Below are 10500 nucleotides of genomic sequence, written 5' to 3' on the forward strand. Positions count from 1 at the left end.
ATTATAGCATAGTAAACATAAGTAGTGGAAATTTTGTAAATTGGATTACTTAGGGGGATGGTTCATCAAGAACTTGTTTATGTTGGACTTTAAGACAATCAGATTTTAGTCAGCTGGAAAACAGACAATTGGAAGAGAATTCCACAGGCATGCCGTTCTAAAAAAAAAAGCTTTGATCATGGAATCCACATTTAGGTTTAGGCACAGATAAAGAGTGGGGGAAATTATTGATAGTGGTTTTGGTTAGACAAGTTTTTTTTGTGAAAGTTTGGTGATTGAGGGGGGGGGTCATAGATTGGAGCTCAGACGAGCACTTGCTATGGAAATAACAATAAAGACAAGACAGGCTGGCAACGTCTCTTCTGTGGGGAAAGAAAAGAGGTTGCAAGGAAGAGAAAAAGGCATCTCCCACTAAGCTACAAAGTCTATTTTGAACACTGTCAAGGCAGGATAAGCTGCTTCTAGCAGCTTCTGCCCAGATGTGGCAACAGTACTTCATCATTGGCTGTACCTGGCTTTTATATAGGTAGAGAATTGCATCAGGAGTGATAGAAGGATCCTACCATTTTTCCAGCGACCTTGGCAATTGATTTGATATATGTGTTCCATTTCAGATCGGGAGTAAAAGTCAAGCCCAGAAGCTTGTCAAAACATGAAGCCTCCCCAAGACAAGAGCCATTCATTTCAATTGATGCCAGATGGGAATCAGAGCATTGATGATGGAAAGATAGAAGCTTAATTTTAGATGCATTAAAAGTAACTAGCCACCTCTTTCCCCATTGTACCATATGCTGAAGATCAGAGGAGAGAGAATCAGAGAGAACTTGGTCATTTACGGTCTTTGATGTGCTACCATAGATGGTAGTGTCGTCAGCATAAATGTCTGCTTATGAACCTATCAGAGAGAAATGATTTAATAATTGAGAAGACATTTCCAGGTATACCATAGCTGGAGATCTTGTGAACTAGACTTTTATGCCATACCTTATCAAAGGCTTTTGGTATGTCGAGAGCAATTGCCCTAGAGAGGAAGCCTCCGTCGAGAGATTCTTTAATCTTATGAGATATAACTGTAAGCACGTCTGCTGTAGATCTAGCAGAATGGAAACCATATTGCATGTCACTAAGAAGGTTATTTTTGCTGAGATAGTTGACTACTTCTTTACTTAACACAGATTCCAGCAACTTATGAGGCACAGGAGACTTATTGACCTGTACTGAGAGGGAGATGAACGATCACCTAAATTCTTAAATACAGGGCATACTGATAATTCTATTGAATATTCATATTTACTGCCTTTTCATTCAGTTTTATTTGATGATACTTTAGAAATTGTCCATCAGTGCAATTTTGCTATTATAAATGATGCAATACTCACTTTTCACATCTTAAAAATGAAGACAAAAATCAGACTAGAAATAATTGGACTTTTACTTCCTACTGTCATTTTTTATGACATTTTTACTGGTTACTTTTTTGTCAGTTGGTTTCAAAGTTGACATGTTGTAATTTACACATGTTCGTGCTTCTTCATTCTGTAGACTGCTGATGATCAGTGAAAGTAGATGTACAATCCAATTCTAAATATGTTTTCTATATCAAACTTTTAAAATTAATATTTGAATCATGGATCTAGGAAAGTAGACATACACAAGTCTTGTTTCGATTAATAACTTGAATTGTTCAACAAGGGTAAGAAGGATTCCACTAAAGTCAGAAATACTAGAATTAGATTGGACAGCTTTCGACAAAAATAACATCAGAGCTAAATTTGTACGTATTATCGTTGATGTGGTTGATGTTCTGCAACTTGTTTCTTTGGTGATTTCTTAAAATAGACTCAGCAACTGGATATTTTTTCAAACAAGTCCCCATTGATATGGGGACTTGTTGTTAAAGTAGGAATCTTATCAACAGCGCACATTACAAGAGCTTTTCATTGTTCTTAATTTATTTTCAGCATATAATATGTTGAATTCCATCATGTGATCACATTTTTGAATGAGTTTATTTTTCTAAATTAAGCTGATCCTGTATTTCAGTAAATTTACTAATTGCTGATAGAAAGCTATTAAAATGAGAAACTGTATTTCTGTTAGTCGTAATGGTTCACAGCCTGAGTTATAATGTATGATAGTTATTCTAAATCACATTCTCTGACACCAGCAACTATATTTGTTCCTGAATTTGAAGGTTGTTGTCTGTATATAGTTAATTTTTTACATATTTAAATTACTTATGTCTGATATCTAATTAGTAATTTATCTCAATAAAATATGTTACCTAAACCAGAAAAAATATATATGTAATGGTAGCAAGAGTCCAAAACTGAAAGGTGAAGTAATAATTTTTTTGCACAGTGATTTAAAGTAAAAAAAAAAAAAAAATTCGATCAGACGAGAAAGGAGGGAAATTTTTCATATGCTTACATCAGTCTGCCTCAAATTCAGTGCAGTTGTAAAAGTCTACAGGTTAACAGCGTGTCATTTGATAATATGGTTCAGCAATGCATGTCTCTTCGATAAATTTTCACTGGCAAGCAAAAGAGTGAGTTAATTTGTCTTCCTCTCCAATATAATTAATATCATATCATTTATGACAACAAAATTTGCTGATAAATTAGCATTAGAAAATTTATTAATTGACCGATTAATCGGTAATCATCCGATTATCAAAGGCCGAGTAATCGGTAATCAGTCAATTTGATAATCGGTACACCCCTACTTAAAACCACACCAAAGATCATATCCGTGGCCAGAAACTTTGTTGAGTTGTGTTCTCGAGTGTTGAACCGTCTGGATTTGCATTTTGAGGATGCTGGCAATGGTCCTGGTGTCATAACTTGGATCATTAGAGAGCATGAGTTGTACAGCGGTGCATTTTCGATCTCGCTCATTGAACATTGTGTCACTTTCAAACATGATAGAAGGCTCCTATTGCTCTTGAGATTTGTACACAGCTGGATGGTTTGCAAAAAAAAAAAAAAAGAAAAAGGAAAACTGGTTTCATCAAATGGAAATGGAATCATGTTGTCTTTTCTAGAGCAACAATTTTATCGTTCCATTCTGTATATATCTTTGTGCTTTTATTAAGTTTGTCTGGTTTGTTACTTGTGTTGAATAGAATTTGTAAAGCAGTGCTTGTGCCTTTAGCAATCATTGGGGCTAAAGTTGACATGGCCAAAACAGTAAGATGATGAAGACAAAGAGAAAACTATGTTACACATGCATTTTGAAGGTCAATGAGCTTTGGTGGGTGGGACATCATTATGCACTAAGTATCCCAAACCAAATTTGTATTTCCATTATATCTAAATATTTTTAATGTAGCCATAGATCTCTGCAAAACATAAACAATGATACCAAATTTATTTTGGTAACACAATTAACCATTGAAATATGGCTGTTTAAAGTTTTGTTTGAAATGAGAAAAATTCCCATTTTTTTTTTATTATTGGTTCAAAAACCAAATTTCACAGTATACAACTAAAAATATATGCTTTTAGTAAGTGAAAAAAAAAAGTCTTTACAAATGTATTGTCATCTTGTGGAAAATGAAAATTAATCAATGAAATGAAACAATAAAAAGCCAACTTAATATTAAGCAACATCTCATTACCTCTTCAAAAAAAAAGTGTATTTTGGTAATAGGGCAAAAAAATTGATTCACTAAAAATTTTTTTTGTAAAAAGACAAATTAACATCCTATATTAATCCCACCTATGGTGATACTTATACCGTGATCCCACCATATTGACTAATGATCCTTTTCTATTAAAATGGGATTGTGTATATGCATAGATGGACTATTTTGTGCACATTTAGTTAAAAAGAAGAAAAACATTAAATAATAAATTGCTTGCCACTGAATTTAGCAAGCAAACTTGAAATAGTCTGAGAAAAAGGATATTAATAACACAAATGAAACAATTATACATACATTTATATATATATATATATATATATATGTATATATATATATATATATATATTATATAATTATAAAACTCAAATGACCTTGTAACGATGTATGTAACCCACTTTCCGGTTTATGACATCTGGTTGCGCATGCGTGCATGACCTGCGCACTGAAATATTAACGTTATTATTTCGAAATTATTATTTAACATGGGAAGAGTGAGGTTTAAAATAACTTAAACGTAATACAGAAATTAACGATGTAAAAAAAAAAAAAAAAGATGCTGATATATCAAAATTTGAATTTAACTATGAGTATTATGGTATCTGTTCAGTGCACATTTACCTATAAGTATGGCCAAGCACTTATAATTCAGTAATTGTAAAAAGATTTTTTCAAAAATAATCAATTATAATAAACAGAACGACTCATAAAAATCGATCTATATTCTTTTTTCATTTTAATATACTTTCATAGAAATGTTTCTGTTATGTCAAAAAAAACTATTTTGTTTACGTCACAAGTGTCACGCTCATACATGAATTCCATAGCTAATATAACATACTGACCCAACGGGTCACAGGTAGTCTAGTATATATATATATATATATATATATATATATATATATATATATATATATAAGTGACCTTGTTTGTCTGTGTGAGGAACGGTCTGTACCAAACTCCTCTGTCAATTTTTGATCTACAAACTTAGCACTTGATATTTAGGAGATTTGGATCTGTGGAACAAATTTGGTTTGGTCTTTAACTGCTAAAAATAACTACTAAGGGGTCAAATTAAAAAAAAAAAAGGAACTTGACAGGCTCAAGTTGACTTAAATGCTTTTCTATGCATGCACAAATATACTTTTATTGGTTAAACATTGTTTTTATAAGTTTTTATATGCATATGGGACGTGGCTCAGAGTATAGTGAATAAGACTGGAGAACTATGTTTTGGTTTCGATTCTAGCTGAAGGTACTTTTTTTTTTACTTTTTAAATTGCTACTATATATTGGGTACAATATAATAATCAAAAGAGAATTGGTTCTATAATAGTAAATATGAAATCTGCATGAATGGAAATATATTTAAGCGTATTTTATGACTGGGCAATGCCAGGCGGCCTGCTAATACATATATAAAGGGAAAAAATTAATTTTGGAAAAATATATTATTATGTTTCACTATCTTCTGTTAAAGCAGATCGTGCACTGATGATGAGCATTCTCATGACAATTTTTTGAACCTTACTACTTCCGTGCTGGCTATTGACGGATTGGATGAGCTATTATTAGTTGCATATCATTTTTGTACTGACTGGTTTGTGATGCCTGCTGACAGCCAATAATGACTAATTTTGTATCTGTCCGAATCTTAGATTTTTGGGGGAATAAAAATTCTCACTATAAACTGACCTTATGTCTAACTTTACTACCCTGGGAGGAGGCAGGTAAACCAATTGACTCGTTATTACCATCAACCTACCTAGTAACAAGTGTGCAGTGGAGCATCTCGAAGATTGCGGCATTAGCATGAAACGTTTTCCCACTTTGTAAGTGAACTAAGTAATTTAGATGAAAATTGATAGGTACAGAATTTTTAAAAATAGGTTTTTGTCGTCTACTAACCTGGTCGCCAGCTGCATGTGCATGCTTGCTACGATCCTGCTTGGCACGGGGACTTGTAGCAGCACGATACAATGTCAGTTGTTTTTGGTTGGTGGACATACTTGTTTTTATTTATTTATCTATTTTTTTTGCGGCCACGTGTTTTCAAGATATGCATTTCAAGTCACGAGAATATGTTCAGTTATAAAAATACTAGCATGGCTACCTAGTCTGGCTGAGAGCCATACAAAAACTAAATAGAAGATTTTAAATAGTGTTAAGTTTTTCAACCCAACAGAAGAGAAATTCCCTTTTTTATGTGAGGAGTGAAAAAATAAAACTTAAGAGGCCTTCAAAGCTCTACTGAAAGTCTAATTTATAAAACTCATCATGTCTGCCTTCATATTTTCAAACTATATCTCTTCCAAAACTAAAAGTCGCAAAGCGGCGCTAGGGGCCTCAAACAATTGGATTTTTTATGGGCCATTCTTTTATGGGTCTTTAGCCAGTTAAAACAGTTTTTAAAGGACTAAAAAGGAGTCAAAATTGAAAAAATCCTTATACATTTTGTACATTCATATTAGTTTATTTTTAATCAGTTCATATGCATGGCACATTAGTACAGTGGTAACGTCACCAGCTTTGAAAGGCTACAGTTTTATTTTCGGTTTCGATTCTAGCTGATGGCACCCAAGTACTTTTTTTTACTTTTGAAATCACTACTCTATAATCATATACATGAAATCTGGACAAACTAAAATATCATATTTAAGAGTATTTTACAACCGGGCAAAGCTAGGTATCCTCCCGCTAGTGCCGTATAAAATTAAGGATATCTTCAGAGCACAACTAAAACTAAGTTTCCTTCACCTTTCTTTCTCGAGAAATGGCAATAATTAGGAAACAGGCAATTAAATCTGAAGTTAGCGTCTTTCAATTTGAAAAAATACTTACTCATTTCCTAGGCTGTATTGATACATGACAGCATTAAAAATCGAAGTTTAATGAAAAAAGTCATCTTCCCTTTATACTATTTTTGGTAAAAAATCGGATTTATAGAAACTAGTGGTGACATTTTTATGTTAAACTTACTTAGCAAACTGAATGCTCCTCAAAAAGTTTTAACAATTTTCTATGATCTTAAAATCTTATGTTACTGCAAAATGTTTTTTTGATATGAACATTCTTTCAATGATTTTTTTTTTTTTTGTATTTTGTAATATTTGAAAATTTTTCTAAAGTTTTTTTTTTTTGTGTCTTGGAATTTCTTTGGATTTTCTCATTCCCTCATAATTTAACTGTTTTTTTTTTCTATCAACTTTTAAATGTCTTTTTTTCTTTTTTTTTTTAAAAGAATTTTAGGAAGTCCTTTTAGAATGTTTTGAATATTTATTTATTTGTATTTGTTTTTTTTTTGTTTGTTTTTTTTTTTTTTAATAATTTTGGTATCTTAGAAAGTTTTGTGAATCAGTTAGTAATTGTCACAGCCACACAGATAATGCATAATGATAAATGTATGAAGTGAATTTAATCGTTTGTTTGGGACAATTTTAATATTTATTTACTGACTATAGCTAGGTTGGATTTAATATGTTCTGCAAAATATGAAATTGATTATAATTACTAATTAGAATACCCAGAAAATATAAAGGATATGAGTTCTCCGTATTTTGATGACATGCTACCTTTTTGTTGAATTCAGAAAAGGCAGATTTCTACTTAAATGGCAAGAAACTTCCCATTAATATGAAATCTCTTGTTTTTGGTCAAAATATGCTTCATTTTTTTTTTTTTTTTTTTTTTTGTAAATGAGAACAAGCTGATTTCTGCCAAATTGTTAGAACCTTACCTTATTATTAATTATTATTTTTTACCTTGCCTTACTTTTTTTTTTTTTTTTTTTTTTGCTGCTATTTGATTTATTTTATTTCTCTCTTTATCTTTATTCCGTGCTCTGGTTTTATCTTTCTTTGGCTTTTCCTGTTTTTTTCTCTCTCCCTCTTCCTCTCTCTGTCTTGCCTTCTTTTTCTTTCTTACTAGTCTGGGTGTCCGGCGTTGCCGAAATGTTTGGAGGTGTGTGTTGAGAAAAACAAAAAGTGATAATAGGCAGGCAAGCTCGAACCCGTACCACGAAGGAGGAAAAGAATGTGATAAAGAAAAAAACGTGACGTCTTTGCTGTTGCATCCATCGCCAAACCGGAAGTGACAAAGTTTTAAATTAAGGCTAGTCAATCGAAAAGAGGGGATGACTTTCAAAAATATCAGTGAAAAAAGCAACCCCTCCCTGTAGAAAAGTGCCCAGTTTAGGGCGAAGGAATTAATGTTTTTAGCCAATTTTTCAATATTTGTTATCCAAAGGGCCGAGTATCAAAACAATACCAATCATGTGAAAATCTGTCGCCTCTGTTGAAAGTTTTAGGCATACATACATACATACATACATACATACATTTAAACAGACAGGTGAGATTTATATTATCGATGACAGTGAAAACTGAAAATATTAATTTTTACAATGGAAGATTAATACTTTAAACAATTCATGATTGAGGTAGGGAGCAGTTAAATGACTTTGTTTCATTAAATAATGACTTCCTGTCTCCTTTTCCCACGTACACACTTTGTGTTAGGTATTGTCTGAGGAAATGTTTTTTGCACTGCATACATACATACGTACGCACGCGCGCGCACACACACACACACACACACACACACACACACAAACAAACAAACAAACAAAAAGGGAGTTGTGAGAAATTTATCTCAATCTCAGTTTTTCTTTGTCATTGGATATTCACATTCCTGAAACATACATTTTGTTAAAAATCATTACTTCTGATGTTAACATGCAAACTTACCCTCACCTCCCACCCAATGGATTTTTCAGCCTCCAAGATACGACTCACTTGAGGAATCCCAGATTTAATGAGCCTTACTCTGCTTTATACTTTACTTTCAAGGGAGAACATCACTTTTATTCCAACTGCCAAATAAATATTTTGTCACCACATAAACTATCATATTTCTTTAATTCGTGAAAGAAAAAAAAAAGAAGCTACAAAAGGATGGTTTGATCGTAAATGAATCTACCTTTTCAGATATGTTCTTCAATCTCTTTGAGAAGCTGCCTTTCTAGGTTGAACTATCACTCTTCATTTTGAAATTTTTTTTTTTGGGGGGGGGGTCTGAAGCTTGAGTTTAAAATAGAAGTTTCACCATTAAATTCACAGAGTGATAATATCCCTTCAAATCGATATCTTTACCAACTCAATTCAATATATCTTTAGCAAATTTTAAAGGCTTTTAGGGAGGGGCATTATACAGGCACAACTGCCCATTTGAAAATTCACATACTTCGTATTTGCATTGAATTTAGTGTCATTAGTCACAAATTAATCCAGATTCCATGAATTTCAATTTCTTAAGCTTAAAGTTTAAATATATGACATTTTCTAAGGTCTAAAACATGTAATGGATTTTGATGGAAATTGGAATAAGGATTCTAAGCATAAGGTTTTATACTATTATATCTGGATTTTAATCTTGTATGGGAGAGCATAAACATGATGCAACACTGTTCTGTTTCAGGAATACATTTTACTCCTCCTTGAACAGGTATTCTAGTGTATGTGTGTGTGTGTGTGTATATATATATATATATATATATATATATATATATATATATATATATATACTAAGGTTTTGTTCACTCATTTAAAGTATATTAACATCATTATAGGTTTGGCCTTATTTAACAACATAGTGTTTTGAAATACCGTCTATATCGTGAATCACTTACACTGAAACAATTATAAATATATACTTAATTTGCATGCTTATTTTTGAAACAGTTTCTAATAACTTATTTTTCTGTTATTCATTTGTAATTTTTATTGTTCTATTTTATATTTTCTTGTGAAGTTAGAGCTTGTTCTAATAATTCAGTAGTGAAAAGTATGTGAAAATTTCATCATTTTTCTTTTCATATTCAATCTTGAAGGCATTATTTGATTTACACGGGCTAATCTCTGTTTATTACAGCTGTATTATGGTATTTTTATCGGATTTGGGAATTGGAAAAATCAGAACTTTTTGGGGTATCAGAATCAGAAAAATTTAGTGCCTATTTCCCAATGCCATAAACGATTCTTTTAATTATCTTTTTTATTTAATTTTCTTTAAAAAAAAAAATGAATACTATAATAGTAATAATAAAATAAATATTTATTGATTTTCAACTATTAGTAAAAGTAAATTTATGACTCATCCCACCCACCAGTCTATTTTATGCTTGAGAAAATATTTGCACATTTAACATGTTTTTTTTTTTTCAGTAATTGGCAAAAAATTTACTTCTACTTGTGCAGCTGCCATTGCTCAAAGACAGCATGCATACCACATATTCAATCAACATAAGTGCGGTTCAAGCAGTATAGTATAGAGAGAAATAGCGACAACTAAGACAAAATACACTGAAACCACCAGAAAACGCATCGAAACACAGAAATTAGGAACCTGTGATTTTTGGAAAATCTACAACAGTGTAGTAAATAATGGGCAGTCAACGATTCCCCCATGATCAAACAATCAGGAGGTTGTTTGCACGGCAACCGAGAAGGCTAACCTGCTTGTCAGTCGGTTTGCCTATAACTCCACATTGGACCCAGCACACCACTCCCTTCCTGACTTTCTGTTGCGGACAGGCGCCACATTAGATGATTTGAAAATCACCCCTTCTCAGGTACAAGGTATCATAACAAACCTAGACACCTCAAAAGCATGTGGATCTCATCCTGGCTGTGCTCCTGCTGGGGTTGTTCCAGTTCTCTCCAAACTTTTCAACGAATGCCTTAATGAATCTTGCTTTCCTGCCTGCTGGAAAACCGCTTTTGTGGTACCAGTTTTCAAGAATTTTGGCAAAAGAACTGACCACTTAAATTATCACCCCATTAGTCTTCTTCCGCTTTTCG

At 32.4% G+C, this 10500-nt stretch overlaps 1 long non-coding RNA gene across 1 annotated transcript in view; it reads right to left on the reverse strand.

The window, feature by feature from the left end:
- Positions 1 to 5745, reverse strand: part of LOC145303546 (uncharacterized) — a 36190-nt gene extending 30445 nt beyond the window's left edge. Inside the window, exon 1 of the long non-coding RNA XR_013873733.1 lies at positions 5552 to 5745. This is a non-coding gene — a long non-coding RNA (uncharacterized LOC145303546). The remainder of the gene's footprint in view (positions 1 to 5551) is intronic.
- Between the last annotated feature and the right edge of the window lie 4755 nt (positions 5746 to 10500).

Source organism: Euprymna scolopes, chromosome 19 (assembly GCF_053919585.1).
Source record: "Euprymna scolopes isolate OS-2025 chromosome 19, ASM5391958v1, whole genome shotgun sequence".
Lineage (NCBI taxonomy): Eukaryota > Metazoa > Mollusca > Cephalopoda > Sepiida > Sepiolidae > Euprymna > Euprymna scolopes.